This window comes from Glycine soja, chromosome 7 (assembly GCF_004193775.1).
Source record: "Glycine soja cultivar W05 chromosome 7, ASM419377v2, whole genome shotgun sequence".
Lineage (NCBI taxonomy): Eukaryota > Viridiplantae > Streptophyta > Magnoliopsida > Fabales > Fabaceae > Glycine > Glycine soja.
In genome coordinates, this window is record NC_041008.1 from 40,365,649 (window position 1) to 40,388,813 (window position 23,165).

General features: G+C 32.8%; 2 pseudogenes; one reads left to right on the forward strand and one right to left on the reverse strand.

Moving 5' to 3' along the window:
- Positions 1 to 4,263: 4,263 nt before the first annotated feature.
- On the reverse strand, positions 4,264 to 7,275 carry LOC114420688 (annotated as a pseudogene).
- Positions 7,276 to 11,556: 4,281 nt separating this feature from the next.
- On the forward strand, positions 11,557 to 13,134 carry LOC114420689 (annotated as a pseudogene).
- The last annotated feature ends 10,031 nt before the right edge of the window (positions 13,135 to 23,165 follow it).

Genomic DNA, 23,165 nt, shown 5'->3' on the forward strand with positions numbered 1-23,165 from the left:
ATGGACATAGATGCAAGCCATGATCAAGAGTACCTTGAATGTAGCGCACAATGCGCTTGAGAGCGTGCATGTGTTCTTCCCTCGAGTCATGCATGAATAAACACACATGTTGCACAACATAAGCAGTATTGGGTCTCGTGAAGGTGATATATTGAAGAGCCCCTGCAAGGCTTCAATAATGAGATGGATTGGCATATGGTGTGTTGGAATTAGCACTGAGCTTTGGTTTCCTGTCAACCAGAGTAGGAGATGGCTTACAAGATGACATGTCGATCCGTTCAATGATTTCTACTACATACTTCTGCTGAGATAAGAATAGACCACCTATATGACGGGTCTGGAATCCAAAAAAGGAGTAGGTTGATATGAAGGTGAAGGTGCAGGCTCTGGGATGGGTAAGGGTTATTGTTGTGGCGATTGTAGACTAGGTGTGGATGGGTCGGATGGAGGTGTAGGTTGGGTAGCAAGTTTCGGGTTGGGCAAGACCTGCTGGGCTGGTTGTTTTGGGCCTAACGAAGAGGTTGAATGGTGGACCACGTAAGGGGAGGGTTCGTCATCCATAAAACCATAAGTGTGAGGTTGTGGAGTGTGCAACTTAGCAAAAGGGAATTAGGTTTCATAAAAAATGACATGGCGACTTAGTATGATTTTACGAGAGGACAAAGCATAGCACTTGTACCTCTAATGATTAGATGGGTACCCCAAAAAGACACACGGGGTGGAACGAGCTTAATGCAAAGCATGATGCCAAAAGGAAGGTGGTAAAGATTCATAGACTAGTAGAGAACGAATAATGTTGTTAATGGTACAAATTTTTCTCTCAAATTTCCCATTTTGTTATGATGTACATGGACAAGAGAAGCGAAAAGCTAACCCATTTACTTTATAAAATTCCTAAAAGGGATCAGTATCAAACTCCCTACCATTATCACATTGAATGTCCTTTACTTCCCATTCAAAATGAGTGTGGATGAAAGTTCTAAAAGATAAAAATGTGGAAAAACTTAAGACTTCTTAGACAATGAAAATGTCCACAAAAAATTAGAGTAATCATCCAACAACAAAACATAATATTGGTGGCCCGAAGAGCTCAAAATGGGAGATGTCCAAATATCATTGTGGATAATATCAAAAGGCATAATAGTGCAAGAATGAGAAGAAACAAATGATAACTTAACATGTTTTCCAAGAAAACAAGAGTGACAAACATGAGAACTATGAGTTTGATTACACTTAATAAATTTATTTAGCCTAAGGGAGTCAAAAACAAGTGCTCCCGGATGACCCAAATGAGCATGCCATAACGATGGTGCTAAAGCGGCAAAAGTAGATGGTGAAGGAGCTTGATTAGTGGTGATGGTGGTGGTGATGGGATAAAGGTCGCCCCGACTCTCACATCTCATGAGATGTATCCTCGTTTGGAAATCCTTCACAAAAAAATGAAAAGGGTCAAATTCAACTGAAATTGAGTTGTCAGTTGTAAATTTTTTAACCGACACAAAGTTTTTAATAAGTTGAGAAGCATGAAGGACCTTGTTGGTGCCCCGATGGATGAGTAGTATGGGCAAGGTGGAAGAGCCCGAGGCATCCATGTCCCCTTCTGGTGCCCCAATTGCCGCTGGTCGGATTGCTGCTGCCAGCCATTATTGCAACCACCACCATCGTTGCTTTTGACGCCACTCAAGTATCGTCCTTAGATTCCTCTTGTTGGACTAAACTTGACCAGAACCACATTAAGACATACATACCAACAACTAGGTTACCGTACCCTGGTCCCTTGTGACGATACGATAAACTAGCCCATGTTATCAAGTTCTAAGGATCAAACCATTTCCCAATGTTGAGTGACCCTAACTATGTATGCATCTACGTGATCAAGGAAAAATCATACTAAAATGAAGCACTGATAGCACAACAAACATATAAAACATCATCAGATAGATATAAAAGTATTTACATCAAGTACCCCATAGGAAGAACCAACTGAGGATTTAACTCTCCATAACAGGGAGACTTCTTTTACAACAAGGAAAAGAGAAAGTGAAAGATTGAAGAGTTGCAGGTAGTCAGGATGTCTCCTCCACCAATAGAAACCTCACAATCACTCAAAATCTCATCCAATGCTCCGCAAGATAGCTTCCTCTTCAAGCTTAGTTATCTCCTGGTCTCTCCATAGCCAAAACTCTAAAAAAACTCCACACCACTCTCAATTTCGAGATTCAGCTTTAAATAGACAATTCTATTGGGATGCGTGTGCTTAGTGGGAGATGGGCTAGCTTAGCGCGTGTAAATGACTTCTGGCTTAGCGCCAGTAATGCTTGCTCAGCCTGGAGGTTCAAGCGATGCGCTTAGCGAATTTATTCTCGCTGAGCACATCATTGACAACTCATATACTTCCAAGATCTTCTACGCTCTTAGCCATGAACTGCTGCGCTCAGCGGATGGCTCGCTAAGCCAGAGAATTGGCTTAACGAGCGGCTCAAAATCAGCACTTCCACCAAACTTGCCTAATTAGCCTAAAATTGCAAAGGAATGATCATTAAATACATAGAATGGGATACTAAGTACTTATTACCGATATTTAACAAAGAGTAATTACAACACTACAAAATGACCATAAATGGGAGGATTTATATACAATTTACCCAAGTTTCTTACACAAAAGTTAGTCGTATTATCCGACTAACAGTTATCCATGCATAAAACTCAAAATAGCTTGCAGAAGTATAATAGGGCACTATAATGTCTTTTTCTCTCTCTAAACTTTCTAATCCAATCAAACGTTTCACATGTCTTTCACTCTTGTACAAGAACTCCTAAATTTAGATGCTTTCCCCATTTGAAATCTTGTTCTTAATTGGATTTGGGAATTTGATCAATGCTTGGCAGAAGAAAGGAAAACATGCAAGTTAAATAAATAAATAAAAATTGATCTAGAAAACCTTTATCATATTAATAGATAAAAGCAAAAAAGTGCTAGAGAGATGTATAGTAAAATGGTAACCTTAGGTGCAACTCATAATTGAGTCATTACACTTATAGTTTGAATAGAATAGGCATTTGCTTCCTCCTTCATTTAAGTTGATTTATCTGCTAATCCATCTAATGACTAGTAATAAGGCCTATTATCTTGAAGTTTCAATTATCTTTGAAGTATATATTCATACACACACACACACACACACACAAATTCCAGCACATCACCAATGATTTTTTTCATTTAGCATCTTAGGATTTTTCTAAACAAACATATATAGAAAATCAAAATTTTAAACATTATTTTTAAATATTGGAATAATTTAAGGAAATTCCTTCTAACCCAACAAAGTTTTTGAGATAATTTCCTATTCTCACCAATACAACAAATAGGAAAAAACAATGAAAAAGAGCTCCCCCCATACTTAGATTATAGTTAGGGCCAAAAATTAACTTTATAGAATATACATTTTGTCTTCTTAAGGTTAAAAATGCACTTTGTTCTATTTTCTACAAACTGCATAGCCATACCTATACTAGCTAGCACATCTGCTCTATTTGCTTGGCTCCTCATTATTGGTGTTTAATTAATCAATTCCAATAGGAAAGCCTTAGGCTATTATTAATTCCATTATTTGACATAGCAACTCCATATATTCTTTATATATTTTTATCTATCAAAACAAAGTTGAAAGGGAGATTTGAAAATGAAAAGAATAAACATATTCATGACTAGCACTTTAAAAAGCTCCTTTATGGATTCCAGGTCGTGCTAACGGCGTTTAAAATATTAAATATATCACCTATTTTCCCTGTTCAGGCATCCAATACATGACATTAGATTCTTTTGATCATCCCAAATATTAATTTGAGATTAAAAAAAAAACCCTTCTGAAAATAGTGAGTTAGATTTTAAAAAAATTGGTAAAAGTGGTGAATACTTTTCATCTTATGATAATTTAAAAAAATCCAGATTTGTACCCTATTAATTTTTCAACCTATTGGTTATATTATTGTATATTTTTTTAAGGTAGTTATATTATTGTATATTGTGTCCTTTATTTAATTTAGTTTTCCTATGTTATTATGTGTAGAATATTTAACAATAGCACTTTGCCTAACATACGGTAAATTAGACTCACTAAAACACCTCATAATTACTTTGGAATTGAGATACAAAATGATAAGGAACACAACATAATCTTGCTACTAGCAAGTCCATTGAATCAAAATGCCAAGTTAATATAGGTGAGCACAAAATCTTCCTCGACATCAAGAAGAAAAGAGTTAAAATACTAAGAGCGCATCTTGAAAATATACCAACTCCTATTTCAATCTGAAATCTAGATTATTGATAAATTCCATGGAAATATCAATCTCAATCAAGTTTTCATCCTCATTCATCTCCTTAATTTATGCTAAGAGCTCTATTAGGCCTTGCTTCTTGAAAATGGAATCTAGTACGAAATCTGGCAACTTGGATAGCAATTTTTGCTTAGGATCTTCAACCAAGTCAGAGAAGTGGCTACTTGGAAGGTTGATTTATATCAAGCTATATGTGGAAGCAATGCCTTCCAAGGTTATTTTGATGATGCCAAAGAATCAAGAGTTAAGAAAATTCCAAAGATTCAAGAATCAAGTTTCAAGAATCAAGATTCAAGAATAATCAAGATCAAGATTCAAGACTCAAGATTCATGAATCAAGAGAAAACTCAATCAAGATAAGTACTAAAAAAGTTTTTCAAAACATTGAGTAGCACAAGAAGTTTTCACAAAATCATTACCAAAAAATTTTTCTCTCTGGTAATCGATTACTAGAAGGTAGTAATCGATTACCAGTGTTTTAAAATGTTAAGATTACAAATTTCAACAGTTACAACTTATGTTTAAACAGTTTTAAAGTATTTTAAACTTGTGTAATCGATTACACAATACTTGTAATTGATTACCAAAGCTTCTAAAGGTTTTAATTTTCAAAATTCAAAATGAAGAGTCACATCTGTTGATGTGTAATCGATTACACCTTAATGGTAATCGATTACCAGTGACTGATTTCGAAAAATACATTTCCAAAAGTCACAATTCTTCAAGTGACTTGTTTTTGAAGATTCTTTCAAAAGTCACAACTTTTTAAGTGACTAGTTTTAAAGAAATTGCCAAGAGTCAAAGGCTTTGACTTGAGTCATCAAGAGATTATAAATATGTGACCATGGCATGAGTTTCAATAATCATCAATCATCTTTGAATCATATATCTTTCAATCTTAACAACATCATCTCTCAACATCTTTCAATCAATCTTTCAATATCTTTCTACAGAATTTTCTGATTCATTTCTGTTCATCTTTCTAAAAGTTTTTGATCAACACTTTCTCTTCCAAGAAAAGTTCTTTGTTCAAAAGCTTGTGCTATTCATCATTTTAATTCTCTTCTCCCTTTGCCAAAAGAACGAAGGACTAATCGCCCGAATTCTTTTGTGTCTCTCTTCTCCCTTACAAAAGATTCAAAGGACTAACCGCCTGAGATATCTTTTGTTTCCCCTTTACAAAGATTCAAAGGACTAACCACCTGAGAATTCTTTGTCCCAACACATTGGAGGGTACATCCTTTGTGGTACAGGTAGAGGGTACATCTACTTGGGGATTGTTATACTGAGAATAAGAGAGGGTACATCTCTTGTGGATCAGTTCAAGTGGAGGGTACATCCACTTGGTTATTCAAAGAGAGCAAGGGAGGGTACATCCCTTGTGGATCTTTGGCTTGTAAGAAATCTCAAGAATCGCATGTTGCTTGGGAACTGAATGCAGGCATGGTTTGTGGCCGAACCAGTATAAATCTTGTGTTTGTCTTCTTCTTCCCTACACTCTTTAATTTCCGCTGTGTACTTTTAATTGTCGCTTTTACTTTTGGTTAAGTTTCTATTTCTGTTCTTTACTTTCTTAACTTAGTAGTAAAAGCCTAATTGAATCTAGTAACATTAAGAAGGTTAAATTTTTAATTAGTCAAGACACATTAATAATTAATTCAACCCCCTTCTTAATTATTCTGAGGCCACTTGATCCAACACTATCCTCTTCCTCTTCCTCATCCTTATCATCATCTTCCTCTTAATCATCAACACAATCCAAGCTAGCAGATATAATATCCTCATTTTGATTTCCAATGTGATCCGTCTCAAAACTTACCCTCATTATTCACCCATCACTGCTTTCATTATCTGATGGAAGTGAATAATTTGATTGCAAATATTCTTGTAGCCTATGCTCTTGAACATTGAGCTCAAAAGTTCCATCCATGATTAAGAAATTGCTACTTTCTCTATCTGTTGGAAATGAATGGTCTGAATGTGTTTCAGCTTGCTGCTCATGATTCTTATCAGGTTCAATTTCTTGATTAACCTCAGTGTGACTAACATCAAGTGATGTGTGCAGCTCCTCTTTCTTCTACTCATCTTGAAATTGATTTTCATTTTGAGACCCTTTTATATTTCTAAACCTCTTCTCTGGTGCCTTACCCTAGCTTTCGAAACCCTCTTCACTATGTTAGGATCCACTTCTAAACCTCTTCTCTGGTGCCTTACCCTAGCTTTCGAAACCCTTTTATATTTCTAAACCTCTTCTCTGCGTCACCCCACCGCGTCTCTCATACCGGGTTTGTTCTTAGATTCTCTTCTAATTGCTCCAAAGTAGATATTTATATGTATATGCGTCAAAGTCCTCCTATATAGAACAAGTCTTTATATTAGAGGTCAAAGTCTTCAGTTACTCTAATGATGTCCTCATAGGCTATGTGTCCATCGTAGTTCCATATATAGAACAAGTCTCTATTCTTAGTGGCTGTTTTTATCTGGGCATTTTTTAAATGCAATACGAATGTGCCTCAATCACAGAAATAGTAAGAAGGCCATCATTAGAAAAATGAGGATAGGAAGAACTATGACCAACAAATCGTGCATTACTTTGTTGTCTTGGGCTATGATTACTTTGTTGTTGCGGGAAGAACATGGGTGGAATTGGAAGGTTTGGATATATAAAATGTCAATACATTCACCCTGGTTACCTATTAGTACATCTGGAAGGAAAGCATTTGCAATGGCACTGTTCAAATTATTGAAGGAAAGGTTCACATTTGAAACATATTGCAGAGTAAGAAGCTGTTCTAGTTGGATTATTATAGCTTAGATTTAGCCTCTGGAAATATGGAAAATATCCAATAATAACCACTAAAAAGGTTGTGACACAATCCCCATAATAACCATACCAAAAATAACAAGAAAAGTGGCCACAACAAAATGCGGCATCCTCTACAGAGGAAAATATTTAAACTTGGCTGTGAGCTAACTAGTTAATAGTACTTTACAAGGGTAAAAAGTTTGATTTTGAGATTTGTGAGAAACTAAACTTTTGTTATGTTGTGGGACTAACATGTCGATTTTACCACTAGAAAATCTAATGGTCCACAAAAAAAAAAAATTAAGGACCTGTTTGGGGATCATCGCTCGAGACAAAGTGAACGTTAGATATGTTAGCTAGAAACAGGTTCCTGATGCTCAAAAGGATTTGATTTGGGAAGACATTCAGGTATTTCAATTAAACCTTGTATGTTATTGCAATTGGATGTAATAAATTTCTTACGTTGGTATTATTCACTAACTATTACATGTCTTTTTGTATCTAAAATTTGATATTTCAGAAGCGTCCAATAAAAGGGCAAAGAAAAAAATCCTCCAAACCATAAAAGAGCGATGAAGGCAATTTAAATCAGATTTGACTTCCAAATGGGTTTTAGAAAAAGGCAAGAACAATGACACAATTCGTGACAAGTACAATATCAGTAAATAAAAGTGAAATCGATTTTGTCAAAGGTATAGAGACCCTTCATGGGAGGTTACTTGACTTCCATTGCTTTTGAAATTCACATTTATGCGTTATTTTGGAACACATTTTATTAACATAGTGTCTAATTCTCATAGGATGTTAGAAAGAAGGTGCAATCCATCCAGAAACAAAATATTGCCCCCCACTGTTGTCTCGTGGGGGTTATGACTATCTTGAAAAGAAATTAATGGAGGAAAATCAAAAGAAACGATTGGAGCAAGTAGCTTAATCTGGGAGCACTGAAGCAGTTATTGATCATCTGTCTCTCATTAGACGACACACGAAGAGGAAGCTGGCTCACACAAAAAAATCAGGTCAAATGACATCTGAGGTAGCACGCCAAATTGATGACATGATTGTAAGTTAATTTATAGTTTCAATTGTTTATATGTATAATAACAAGAATAGCTCATAATTAGTTTCATATTTTGTTGGTTGTAGGAATCCTTGGAAGAGCGGTCCGCACATGGTAGCTTTGTATTCCATGGACGTCAAGATGTATTGACTACAATCATTGGGTGACCAGAGCACCTTGGTTGTGTCTGTGTTGCTGGAGCCGGTATGACGATTAGACAATACTTTGGATCGACTTCAGTAGGCTCCCACACATCTGCCTCGATAAGCAGAGAAGAGTTGGATTGATAGAAACAAAATATTAAGGAGGAGCTGACACTAAATATTAGGGACGAGCTAGAGCAGTCGATCACAGAAAAAATGACAAGACAGTTAATATTGTCATTCAGCCAGATGTAGTCTCAAGGAATCGTACATCCTATTGAGCCTAAGTTAGCTCTTTCTAGCAAGACCTAACACAAAGGGAAGCTATGTTGATCCCTTCAGGCAGGACCCAAACACAGATGCATCAAACAAACGTGGGTTGTATGTTGATGATAATTTGCCTCGCTTGGTTGCCCTTGAAAGAGTTTATGAGGGATCGACAATCGTGCACCACATGCCTTTAGGCAATGATATGCTGAAGGTGGGTGTTGAGGAAGTTTGAGATGTTGATGCTCATGTCCTTATACCCACTGAAGAGGTTTAGTTAGTGAGGCAGACCTTTAACATCATCTTTTTTGGCTTACACAACTTGTATAACCTTTTTCATAAAAAGTATTTCCTTTTTGTTGTGTTTATTATTATTAAAAAAGGATATGTCACAAATAAAGTGTTGACTGTCATTGACTTATGTTTATTAACTGTGTAGGATAAATAGGTACCAAAGGGACTAACGAAGCCTGTTGATAAGTTGGAACCTGATGATGATCCCTTAGACCATATGACATTGATGATCATGCAACTTTTCCTCAACCCTATGCAGATGTCGTGTGATGCAACATTGTTTGGGTTGTATAATGATAATGTCCCCTTGTACATAAAACATGAAGATCTTGGGGAAATAGTACACAGTGGTCAATGTCTGAACATCATTGTTATACAATTGTGGATTATGTAAGTCAATTTAAATTACAAGTTCATTACCAAATTGATTGTATTAAATTGATGCATAATTTACTTTATTTCAACAAAAATAGGCATATGAATGAGTTAAGTCTGTGACTAGGAAATGACTCTGTGCATGGATTCCTTAAGCCACAGTCCATACAGAGATCTGGACAATCACAATTTGAATTTGAGAATTATATTAAGAAATGGATGCAGAATTCACAAAGAAATGTCTACCTAGGAGCCTACTTGAATGGGTAAGTAAAACTGAACAAATAAATTTAAATAATGTATGTATTATAATAGTTTAATGTTCTCCAATGCAGAGGACATTGGCCATTACTTGTTATATGTTCTAAGAACAATGTTGTCAGTTGGTTTTGTTCCTTGCACAATAAGTCCGACAACTACTTGAAATGAATGATTAACAGGTCAGTTTTAATTCGTAACATATTTATTTTATCATTAGTATTTGACATCAATATTTTAATTGTACAACATACATGCATGTTTCTCTTAACCAGTGCTTTGAACGGATTCAATGATAAACACGAAAGAAAATCCCAAGCAACTGCTAAATGGATTCCAATTAAAGTAAGTCATCTAAACAATGTTTGATCTCTTCAAAATGACATTTTATTACTTTGTACACTAATTTTGGGATAATTGAATTTCTTATTGAATTTAGTGTAATAAGCAAAGAGAAAGCACTAAGTGTGACTATTACGTCATGCATTGGATGTCAACTATAGTCCTAGGAGGTTTCAAGGATAATTGGAAAATGATAATTGTTTATTTCATAACTAATTTCATTTGTTATACTTGTTATATTTACACTAATTAACTTATGTTTTATTATATGATGTAGAATTTTACTGATCAAAGACCATTAGAACCAAAAAGAATAAAAATAATTCACATTTAGTGAGCAAAATATTTACAAAGAATTAGGAATGAAGCACGGGGTGTTTAAGGAATTTTACAATTGTTAGAGTTATATTTAGCTTAGATTATAGTTGATTTTATGTATTGAGATTATTGTTTCATTACTTTAGATGTTTTTTTATTTGATAGTATTTATCCAATAATAATTTGAATATAATATATTATACTATCTGGATTGGTTCTATTTTCATTTTACAGATTTGAGTAATATTAACAAAATAGATAAAATATTAAAAAAATACAAAAACAACATCAATTATGCCAAAACGGATATTGTAATACAACATCAGTTCTAGAAAAAATGGATGTTGTAAGTGCTATACAACATCAATTTTGATAGAACCAATGTTGTATAGTACTTACAACGTCAGTTTTTCAGAAGAACCGATGTTGTTTTTGCATTTTTTTTGTCTATTTCTTATTATACCATATCAGTTTTGAGGAAAATTGATGTTGTATATTGTAATATCTGTTTTTCCAGAACCAATGTTGTATAGTATTTATAACATCAATTTTTTTAGAACCAATGTTGTTTTTGTGTTTTTTTGTCTATTTCTTATTATACCACATCAGTTCTAAGGAAAATTGATCTTGTATAGTGGGTTTCAACATTAGTTTTCATAACCAATATTAAAAATGATATTTTTAATGATGGTAATTTTAATATCAATTCAAAATCGATGTTAAATATCCATAAAAGTTAAACATCCATAAAAATTAATGTTAAAAGTCTATTTTTTAGTAGTAAATATATAATACTAGTTAAATGATTAATTTATTTGGCACATTGGTGGATACTAAGATATGTTCTATAAAACACTTAGAAAAAAAATTGCCAGATGATTATGTAACAAAATAATTATAATCCTAATAGAAAAATAATATATGAACTCTCATGGTCCTATTTAATATCTAGAGAGGAAGAAAAAAATTATAATTATGATATAATAAGATAAGAAAGAAGAGATAAAAAGAATGAAAAATGTTTAAAAAGACAAGGTATTTAGGTAAGATTATTCTATTTGATATTAAGAGATATTCACTCATTGCCCATTTCTCTTTCCACTTTATATATAGTGAAAAAAGTACTGATAAAATTTTTAGACGACAATATGATAAGGTCCTCCAGCAGCTTCAGTGGACACCAACCACTGGCACTCAAATATCTTAACATCCCAACAAAGTCAAACTTTCCATTAGAAAATTTGACGAGCTATTCCTTCCTTCCATCTCTTCCCCTTAAAGCACATAACCATCTTCCAATTCCTTCTCAGAAACTTGCAAAACCCTTAAACTCTACACCACCCTCATCGACCATGGCTTCAACCACCACAGACGACAGCGAAGAAGTAACCTACGACCTCTCCCCTGTCCTCAAAGTCTACAAAAGCGGTCGCATAAAGAGGCTAGCCGGCACCGCGATTCTTCCTCCGGGCCTCGACCCCGAAACCAACGTGGAATCGAAAGACATCGTAATCTCTGAAGAACACAAAATATCGGCGCGGCTTTTCATTCCCAAAAACACTTACACTTACCCGCAGAAGCTCCCTCTCCTTTTCTACACCCACGGCGGCGCCTTCTGCATCGAAACCCTATTTTCTCCGAACTACCACAACCTCCTCAACAAGGTTGTTTCTGTTGTAACAATAGTTTATGGCAAACCGAAAAAATTACTGGCTGAGTCGCGGACAATGTCGCTTTCTTTAAGACGTTTCGTGGCACTGCCAAAAAATGTGCAAGCAGACTATCAACCACGAAGTTCCCAGAATAAAACAACCCAGATCACTGTATAAAATTCCCACTGCACTGAGGGAACCTTTTCTAGAATTACACCCTCTTGTATGACTTGAAAAGTCACTCTAAAGCCACCAAAAAATATGACTTGAAAAGTCACTCTAACAGCCAACCGAAAAGTATGACTTGAAAAGTGACTATTATAGCCAACCGAAAATATGACTTAAAAAGTCACTCTTATAGCCAACCGAAATTTTTAGAGCGACAGAAAGAAAGAGGGAGAAGTTTGCCAGAAATGCATCGGCTGATATATGAGAGGGAGAAAGAAAAGTTGAGGAAATGCTTCTCAACTGGGGCAAAGAAAAATGAAGAAAGGAGTTCTCTATATATAGGGAGTGAAACACTATTCAAGTGTTTATCCTGAGCGATGTGAGACTTGAAGCATTTTTTTCTTCTTTTTTTTCCTTTCTTTTTTTCAAACTTTCATCCACATTCTTCTTTGTTCTAACAGTTTCCAAGGCTAATGTTGTCGCTGTCTCTGTCCACTACCGGAGGGCACCGGAGCACCCGGTTCACATCGGCCACGAAGACTCGTGGTGTGCACTCAAATGGGTTGCTTCTCACGTGGGTGCAAATGGCGTTGAAGAGTGTCTGAACGAACACTTAGATTTTGAAAAAGTGTTCCTCGCTGGCGACAGCGTCGGTGCAACATCGCGAGCTATTTGGGAATTCGGGTCGGAACAAAAGGGTTGCTTGGGGTGAAGCTTAAAGGGGTTGTTTTGGTGCATCCTTTCTTCTGGGGCGAGGAACTGTTTGGTTGTGAAACAAACAGGCCCGATCAAGCGAAGAAGATTCACAATTTGTGGCGGTTTGCGTGCCCTAGTGAGAGTGGATCTGATGACCCGATCATAAACCCGATTAAGGATCCGAAGCTGGGGAAGCTTGCTTGTGAAAGATTGCTTCTTTGTGTTGCTGAGAAGGATTTGGTGAGGGATAGGGGTTTGTACTATAAAGAGTTGCTTGAGAAGAATGGGTGGTTTGGAGTTGCTGAAGTGGTGGAGACGAAGGATGAGGACCATGTTTTTCATTTGTTCAAACCGAATTGTGAGAATGCTCTAGTTTTGATCGACCAGATTGTTTCCTTTCTCAAACAGGATTGAAAATTATTGTGTGTGCTTGATTTTTTGTGTTTAAATTTCCCTTTTTAGTTCTCAGGGTAATAGTGCATGTGTGTTTGCATTTTACCTTCTTTATATTGTATCCTGTAAAAGAAAAAAAAGAAGTTCAATAACTATTTTATCTAGAATTTACCCCGAAAAATATCAGGATATATGTTTCTGCAGGAGCATCACTTCTAATTCCCTGGTAGTCTACTGCTGTGTAAGTTTCATGAAGACACTAGAAAGATCAAGTAGTACTTTTTAATCAGGAAATTTGATTCATTTGTATGTATCTATGATGATTCAATGACAGAATTATTAAGCCATGGAACATAAAAAGAAAAGGTAGAAATGAATATAGGAAAAAGCTGAAAGCTTTTGGGCAAGTGTAGTAACGCGTGTCTAACTCGAAGTCAGAACTTTTGTTGGCGTTTTGCTACAAGCGTGGAGTGCAATAAACAACAGGATTGTAGGTACCAGGATAATGATGAGGCTCACCTTAATTGCTCTGAAAGAAGGGCTAAATAAGTCTAGCAAAAAATAAAGGCCCCGAATGGGGCATATCAATGTATAGTCTAATACGTGGGTCTTACATTATTGTGCTCATTTGATTTCCATGTCATAGATCGGTCTTTGTCGTGGGACAGACGGAGGAATAGTCCTGAAGTTGAAAATGCTTCAATGTTGATTTTCATGTGTTTGTCCTTGCTTTACTCTCTAAGTTAAAAATCTCCTCGCTAACCTTGCGTGTTGTATTTGCTTAAGTTAATAGAAAAAAGGAGAGTAAGGGAGGAAAGTTATTCATGATCAATACTCAATCAGTTTCAGATAGGAAAATAAAACGATGGCATGCTAGTGTGGAGTTCGTTTTATATTATGTGACGTTTACTATACAGTCTCTGTCATTATCATCATTCATTACTCAGTTTTGGTAGGTTTCGGGCATGAACTGTTGAAATTCGGAGAAATTATGAACCATTTTCACCCATTGTTTGGGCCATAAGGTGAACTAGGCTTGAAGATGATGTGGCCTTATTTATTGGCTAAGTTAATGCAGACTTTGGGCCTTATATGGTTGGACCAAGACAAAGCTTTGGGCTTGATACAAACTTCTGAGTTAAATTAAGATTTTTTTTTTGAGAGGTAGTTAAATTAAGAATTTACAACATACTTTTATTATATTAAATTGTACTGAACATACTTTTTTGACAGCCATTTATTCTGATAGTGAAGTTGCTTTTATAACCAGTTCAAAGTTTAAGTTGACATTTTCTCTTAATAGCACAAAGTGACATAACTAATCAAATTTAAAATTAATGAAAAATATACTTTAACATATATCGGGGATCAATAATGTCATCAAAATAAAATTTAACATATTTAGAAAATGGTTCCTAAATATTATTATATCTCTTCTTCATCTCTAAACACGTGATATTTAAAATAAAATTTAAAGATGTATTCGATCAAGATTTTAAAATATATTTTTTTTTTTATAAAAAAGTTAATGTCGTATTCCATCAAAATATTTAAACAAGATAAATAATTTTATGATATTTAATTAAGATTTTTAAGATTATTTTTTATGACAATAAAATCAAGTAATATTCAATTAAAATTGTTTACAACTTAAAAAAAATTCTGATATTTAAAATCATACAAATTTTAATGGGTCATTTTTAGATGGATTTTAATAAATTTCATATAATTTTTTAATATAAAATATAAATATTACATCCATTAAATAATCTTACTCAACTTTCTTTTTTTTGCCATCAGTTTTCACATATAATCTCTTCTCTCTTCGTTGCACTTAATAACTTCACAACAGACGCATTCTCATAAATTTCCACTTATTGACAAAGACCCAGCAGGTGTGAACAACTTTGTTCTTTTACCGTATTAATCTATGATGGGCATCAAATTCCAAGTCCTAGGACGTTACAAGTGAATTTGAGGAGCAAATAGCAAGCTATATGCTGCTGCTTCTATTCTGTACTAGGGCTTGTTCGTGAGTTCATTCATTAAAAATAATTTCTTTTGTTTGATTTTTCTTAAAAAAAGTATTATTGGACCAAAAAAATTATAATTTTGCATCTATTCTTCAAACTTAAGAAGAAGAACGAGAAGATGGTGATGGATGAAAGAATAATATAGGTGGACATAAATCAATTAACTATTTAAAGATTTAAACTTCAAACTAAAAATATTAATCATAATTTTTTTTTTAAATCTTATAAATTATAATATTCTTACAAAATCTTTTAAAATCACATATTTTTTATATCAAAATAGTGTTTCAAAATCCTAATCGTATGTGTCCCGTTAGTGTTCATAAATTATTATCTCAGCTCAAAATAGATTAATGTCGATTGGTGGAATGCAAAATCAAATCTCACATGCGACAAAGATAAAATAAAAGAAAAAAGTCTTAGTGGATCCCATAGATCTTAAGAAATTTTCATGAGTTTTCAAAAAAGATAAAAAAAAAAAACTAAAAAGAAAAAGATGTAAAACCTGTTATATTTTATACTACTTTTAAAAACTAAAATTAAATAACAGTTTCTAAAAATAGGTTTATAAAACATTTTTATTTTTATAGTGATTAGTCCTCTTTTTTTTAGTTAGGACAAATATGACTAACACATTATTGATTTTGCTCCTCAGATAAGGTCATAACAGGTTGGACTTTTCCACATAATTATTTCAGCCTTTTTATACAATTGGAGCCATTTAATTACAAATTTACAACAATATTATCTTGGTCGATCGTTTTAACAAAAAAAAAAAGTCTAAGATAAATAGAGACGGGAGAGTGATTTTAAAAGAGGAAAAGAACCAAATTTTTGTTTTTACTGTGATTAGTTCAATTTTTGTAGTTAGAAATATTAAGGATAGTCAAAATATAATAGGATAAGATTAGATATGAGAAAAAAAATAAAAATAAGATAGTGCAAGAACAGAAAAATAACAAAATTTAATGTTATCTAATATTTTTATCTAAATAAAAAAATTATAAAATTATTGCATTACTTTTGTCTTACATTGACATGAACAACATGTTTAAGACTATAAGTATTATATAATTATTTGTAATAGTATATTTTATATATATATATATATATATATATATATATATATATATATATATATATATATATATTATGTAGATCTCCCCTTTCTTCTTTTCTTTCAACATCCTTTCTTATATAATTAAAGTCATTCACAATACATTACTTCTCTTCGTTACCTGAATCCTTCCCTACTTTCAATTCCAGCCACATTTTTCTGGTTTAAATATATTTTGGATCTGTAAAAGTTAGTATTTTTTAATATTTGGTTTTAGTAAGTTTATTTTTTTAACTTTAATTCCATTATGGTGATGATTTTCCAATTTTAGTCCTATAAGTCTTTTTATTTATTTTTAATTTTTGTAAGTTTATATTTTTTCAATTTTAGTCCCTTTAAAATTTTATTTTTTTCATTTATAATTCCTACAAGTTCACCCTTACATGAATCAAAATTAAAAAAAATACAAATTTACATAAACTAAAAATAAATAAAATATCCTATATGAATCAAAATTAAAAAAAAAACATAAACTTACACAAATTAAAATTAAAAAAATAAACTTTTACGAAAATTAAAAATGAAAAACCACTAACATAAAAAAACTAAAGTGGAGGAGAATACAAATTGATTTTCAGTACAAAAAAATGTCGCCTAGCCGCAAGCCACGGGAGGCCCATCCCCAACGTGTCAGATTGTGTCCCAAAGGATTGGGCAATATTGTCTTTCCATCGAGGTGGGGGCTTTCTAGTTGCTAACGATCATCCCAAGGTTTTTGTTTGAGACAGTTAAATGGTTAAGAATGCAGAACGCAGGTTGATTCAATGGGGCAGTTTCAAATTTAAGAATATGTTGTGTTACCAATTACCATATACGTGAACTAGCAGAACAATATGCACTGAACAAGGAGAAAATTTATCAGCAGAGATGAGTAGTTGTGCATCAGTAAGCAAATGCTGCATCACCATCAGTAATTGCAAACCTTGCGGATGGATCCATCAGACTCATCCTAGGCGTGTATGAACACTTTCAGAGTGACATATATACTATTTATATGAATCAGGTGACAGGTGATGCCATCAATATACGGAAGAATGCATATATGGGTAGTAGATCAAATTTGAATAACATGAGTTTAATACTCATTCACTGCTATTAGTCTTCTTTTTCACTCCCCCTTTTAATTTAACTTTTTTAATTTTATGATGGCAGTAGTTTATATATTAGTTTAATTAAATGTTAAAAAAATTAAATATACTAGAAGTTATACATATTATCAGACATCTTTATTTATATATTTTTTAAGATAATTATTACATATTATTCTATTAAAAAAATAATTATTATAAAAATTAATAAATTAATCATATAAAAAAGATTTATGCTTTTTTTCTTTTTACATTATGAATGTAATGTATATACTATTTACACTATACACAAACTTTTGGTGAAATATACAAAGTCTTGGATAGTTTTATTATCTTAACTATGTATATTTTTATCAAATGTTTCCTATTGTACCTATATGGCATAAGGCATAATATGTGTAATTATATTATATGAGAATTATCATTGTGAGAATGAAGATAATTAATTCAATCATTATATTAAAATAAAAAATTAAGATTAAAATATTTTAGATTCAAAATAAAACTACATTTAACCATAAAATTCCTATGAGATTTATCAAATAGAAAATCAAATATCTTAAGGATATAATTTACACCAGGATCATCATCACAACTATCACAATGATTATTATTAACATGATTGTCGTTGCTACCACAAATAATTATCATGACAGCAACAATTATATTAGTGGTGACGGTAACAATAATTAATGATTATGAGGATGGTTGTATTGACAGTTATAGATCTTGACAATGGTGGTAATCATAATAATGATGATAAATATGACAATTCTTGCTATCTTTTTCCAATATAGAAATAAAACACAAGTGATAATTCGGGTACATCATACGGTAGAATAATACAGCAAAAGACTAAAAGGCAGAGGAATCCAATACTCGAAAATTACTTCCTTTCCCGTTATTAATAGGGTACACGATAGTGAGTTAAAATACTATAATACAAGGAAACATATTAACCCTCTCTAAATAAAATCCTGTAACAGTCCTTGAATTGGAGAAAGATAAATTTTCACCAACTTAGAAAAAGATTAAGATATACTAGACTGAAATTAAAAAAAAAAAGTAAATAATGATCATGAAAAGTGAATCGAAAGCTTGCTATGCTGGCGTCCTTTTGAATGTTTTGATGCATGTAAATATGCAATGTGGGAACCTCCAATATAGAGCTTGTTACCGTGAGGACATGTGTAAGGATTGTGGAATCATCGTTTGTCTTTTTCTTTTTAACACTTTTTTGGCCCTTTTGTCCTCAACACTGGAAGTAGTGTTGCCAGCAAGTCACCACCGTGGTTTGCGGGTTTGCCCATTTTTTGTTCATCGGCCCCTTTTACCTTCAAATACTTTAGGGGATGGATTCATTCATGCAATGCAAGTACAAAACCACAAAGTCCCAACTAGTCTCTCCTCATTAGTATTCAAATCCTCTATAATCCTACCTCATTTTTGAAACATCATTGGCCTTGATATTTGCATTGCATTGTTCTTTGGGTTGGGTTGTCATATGGACTTTTTTTTTTCCAAATCCTATACAAGTACCTTTTACAGGAAACAATTCTACTTAAATCAAGTAGGGTTACTGTATAAAACTTTTTTTCTAAGCATTTAATGCTACTGCATGTATATCAAAATTTAAATTTAAAATTTCTTATTAAACTGAAACAACTTTACACCAATTCATTTGGGTGCTTCATGATTGTTGTCCATGGACATAATGATAGATAACTAGACAAACTGAATCCAAATTGATATCCTCTAATGGTATAGTCTCCATGCACTAAACAAACCAAACCAAATGATGGTACGGTGTAATAAATAGCAGTTAACGCTATGATGGTGTTAGATCAAAGTCCTTCATTTCATTAGACACTACAATATATAAGCCAAATGAATACGATACCTATTTACATCACTGTTACTATCCACCCCTTTCATTGGAAGGAGTGCCCATCTATTGTTCCCACTATATATCTCTAACATACTGCATATCTATACTCTCTGTAAACAATAAACTTACAATTTAATCATTAGCAGAGTACTTTCTCTGCTTCTTTTTCTTCACTCCTTCCTTTTCTTTTTCTTATCTGTCTCTGCGTTGTTTGGATTAAAGCAGAGTTAGTTTTTTTTTTTCTTTTTACCAAGAATGCTTCGGGCACAATTTTAGCTTTACACTGCCACTTCACTGTTGGCTAAAATTTGGACTTTGCATATTTAATTTTTTTTATATCAGTTACATTTCGCCTACTATAAAAATATCAGGAGAAATCTGAGAATCGTAGTGTGAGTGAAATATTCAACCAGTTGTATCAGTATCAATATCCCTGCGCATGACAATTTCTATAGTAAAAACTTTGCAAATTTAAAATAATGTAATTAATGATAAACAATATAACTAAAAAATGAAGTGTGCGAGTAGTAATTTTCTAAATAGAAACGATTTTTGCACCGACATTTTTCTCTCTTGATGTATAAGGCATGAGTGCAAAAGATTACTAATGTATATATACATACAAAACGGTGTTATATTCAATAATAGTAAAATTTACATCTCGCCTACTATAAAAATATCAGGAGAAATCTGAGAATAGTAATGTGAGGGAAAGATTCAACCAGGTGTATCAATATCCCTGAGCATAACAATTTCTATAAAAAAAAAACATAGGAAAAGGAATAAAAGTATATGTAGAATAAAAAAAAAGTAGTATGACAAAGAAAAAAAATAGGGAAAAATATTATAAAAAAAAAGAGATCAAATTAAATTTGTGTAACTTTGATAAACTATTATATTATTTAATAACTTCTAATTTAATAATATTTCTTTAAAATTTACAGTTGAATTGAAAATTTATTTTATATAAATTATTTGTATAAAATTTTATATTAATAAAAAATCATTATTATTTTGTTGATGTTTAATTTTAATAAGATTTAACATAGATAATTCTAATAATATGTAAATATAATTTAATCGTTTGACTTATAAAAATTACATTTTATATAAAATTATTAAATGATGAAATAGTTGTTTAAATTAAATCGATAAAATATAATCTCTTCTCATTAAAAAAATATTAATAAAACGTAAAAAGAAAAATGTGTAAAAAAAATTATAATAAGTTTTGATCGATGAGCGTTACCTTACTAATTTATGGACTTTATTGCATGCATGTCATATACATAATTTACCTTCCACCAAAAAAGTAACGGAAGCAAAGGAACGTACGTTACCTACCCATATTTACCACCATGAATTTTTTCCGTTTGAGTCCATCTACTTTCTGCCAGTAATAAACCTGTTCCAAAATATAAGCTGCCACACTTCTTGAAATTAAAGCTGATTTCAAAGCTTTCTCAGAGAAACCTAAAATTTATCCAAATTCTCTTCCACTTTAAACTGCATATGCAATTAATAAGGAGGCGTGACTAACTTACCTGCACAAGTTGGGATGAGTGATATCTTGATCAAGTACTCACAGCAACGGTCTTTTCCAAATTTCTAATAATAGAGTCACAGCCAGTACGTGGTCCATTTCCAATGTTGTTATGTACATGGGCATAAAACAGTGCTCAATTGAATCTGCAAGATTTGAATTTGAATCTAGAATCTCAAGTGTTGATGTAGTCCCTACTAACAATTTAATATTTAATATTCAGATAAAAAGCTAATAGTCGGAGCCATGCATGGTCCTATAATTTTTGCTCAGTGTGTGCAAATATGGCAGTCCAAATGGGAGGGGGAAAAAAGAACAGAAAGAAAGTTTGAAAGTGGCATGCCAACACAGAGGAGCCCATGGTGGTGGGCTTAGCTACAAAAAATAAAAGGTCAAATAAATTGAATTAAACCTCACATGTGGTTGATAATGTATCGAGGATAGAAGAAGAGTAATCTCTGTCTGTCCTCTTCTGTTTTTCTTTTTTATATATATAGTATTTATTTGCACAAGTACCTCATTATTTGAGTCATCAATAATATAAAAATCAAAATAAGTTCTCGGACACCCAATTCATTTTGTTTAGATTTATCAATGAAAACATATTTTTGGTGATTTGGCTTCATGAATTGTTTTTTTATTTATTTTTCTGTTAATTTGGGATATATCTCCGTCTGAGTCAAAAACTAATTTAAGAAAGTCTACCTTAATTAGTTAATTAGTTAGTAACATGAGTTGTTGTAAACTCAATCTATTTAGAAAATATTTTTTATATTTATTTTATATATAAAAAAAAAAGACACTGTACACGTTATTTTTCTTTCATGTGCGTATATCCTTCATCCTAAGCAGTCATATAGATAAAATAAATTATTCCAATTAAAGGGTTCACTTCTAACAAATACTCTATCATATTTGTTTTAAAAAAAAGTGAGGGATGTTGTCTTAATTTATTTAGTGTGACATCCTTCATGCTAAATAGCACTATCGGTGTTATAAAAAAAATAGCATTTCAATAAAATAAATTAACTAAGAATTATATATCACTACTAGAATTTATAGATTTAACATCGCACGGTTAACATTAATTTTTCAAAAAACCGATGTTAACAAGAGCACGATAACATTTTTATAAATAACTTGAGTTAATTCACATCGGTTTTTAAAAAATCGATGTTAAGTTTAGAACGTTAACATCGGTTATTAAAAAATCGATGTTAACATCAACTAGTTAACATTGATTTTTTATAAAACCGATGTTAACATTGGTTTTTTTTTATATAAAAAAAAAACCGATGTTGTCTTATCCATAAATTAAAACCTCAAACCCTTTTCCCCCGTGCGCTCAGTCTCGCAAACCCTTTCTCCCTCACTAGCATTTTGCGACACCGCCGTCTCCTTGTCACGACACTGCATTTTGCGACATGTCACTGCCATCTCCTCGTCACCATTAGTCGTTACGTGTCACCATCGACGCCGCTGAACCTGCAACTGCTCCAAGAGTTGGTGTTCATCACTGCTGTCGCGAGATTGAGGTATGTGGTTGCTTCTTTTCTCATTCTGAGCATTAAGATACAATCCATTGAGGTACGTGGCGGCTTGTTTTCTGATTCTGAGCACCCCTTGGTATCAAAAAGTTTGAATCCTCTTCATTACTCACTCGAAGATACAATCCGTTGAGGTATGTGGTCGGGAATGTTGTTCACTTAGGTGGCTTTCCAATTTCCATGCATAACAGCAATACAATTTTTCTAATTTTGTTTTTGGAAACTTGATGCTTTTCAAGGATCGATCCCTACCACCTGCTGAAGTTGATAAGCTATTTGATACTGCTCCAGAATGGTGACCTTTCCCTTAATAGTATCATCCTAATTTTATGTTTATTTTGCATAATTGTACTTTCTTACCTTGATGAAATAGTCTAGAACTTGTTGATTACCTCTAACAGCTTGACTTATTGCTTCAGGGTGTTGGGAAATTATTTATTTGTATGCAGAGTGCTAGGAGTTATTCTTTCTCCATAGGAATTACAGAGGTTCTTAATACAAACCTTGTGCTAGAATTAAGTGTGAATGATGTAGAGTATGTTTATCAAAGGTATAATATTTACTTGGTATATACATATGATTTCAAAAATGTCACAAGTGACTTGAAACTTTTGTTCTTTTTGTAATATTTCCATGTGAAAGTTGATGTGTAAAATTGATTTGTTATCTTGAATGAGATTGTAAGATGACAAAATCATTTTGAGATGTTGGACTTTGTAGTCATTCAGTGACAAAATTGTTTTACGATATGATGTTGAACTCTATTTTTCTTTTCTTTTTTGGTGGGGGGTAGAAGGCTGTTACCAACCACTTTTTCATATGCCAAATACGGGTTG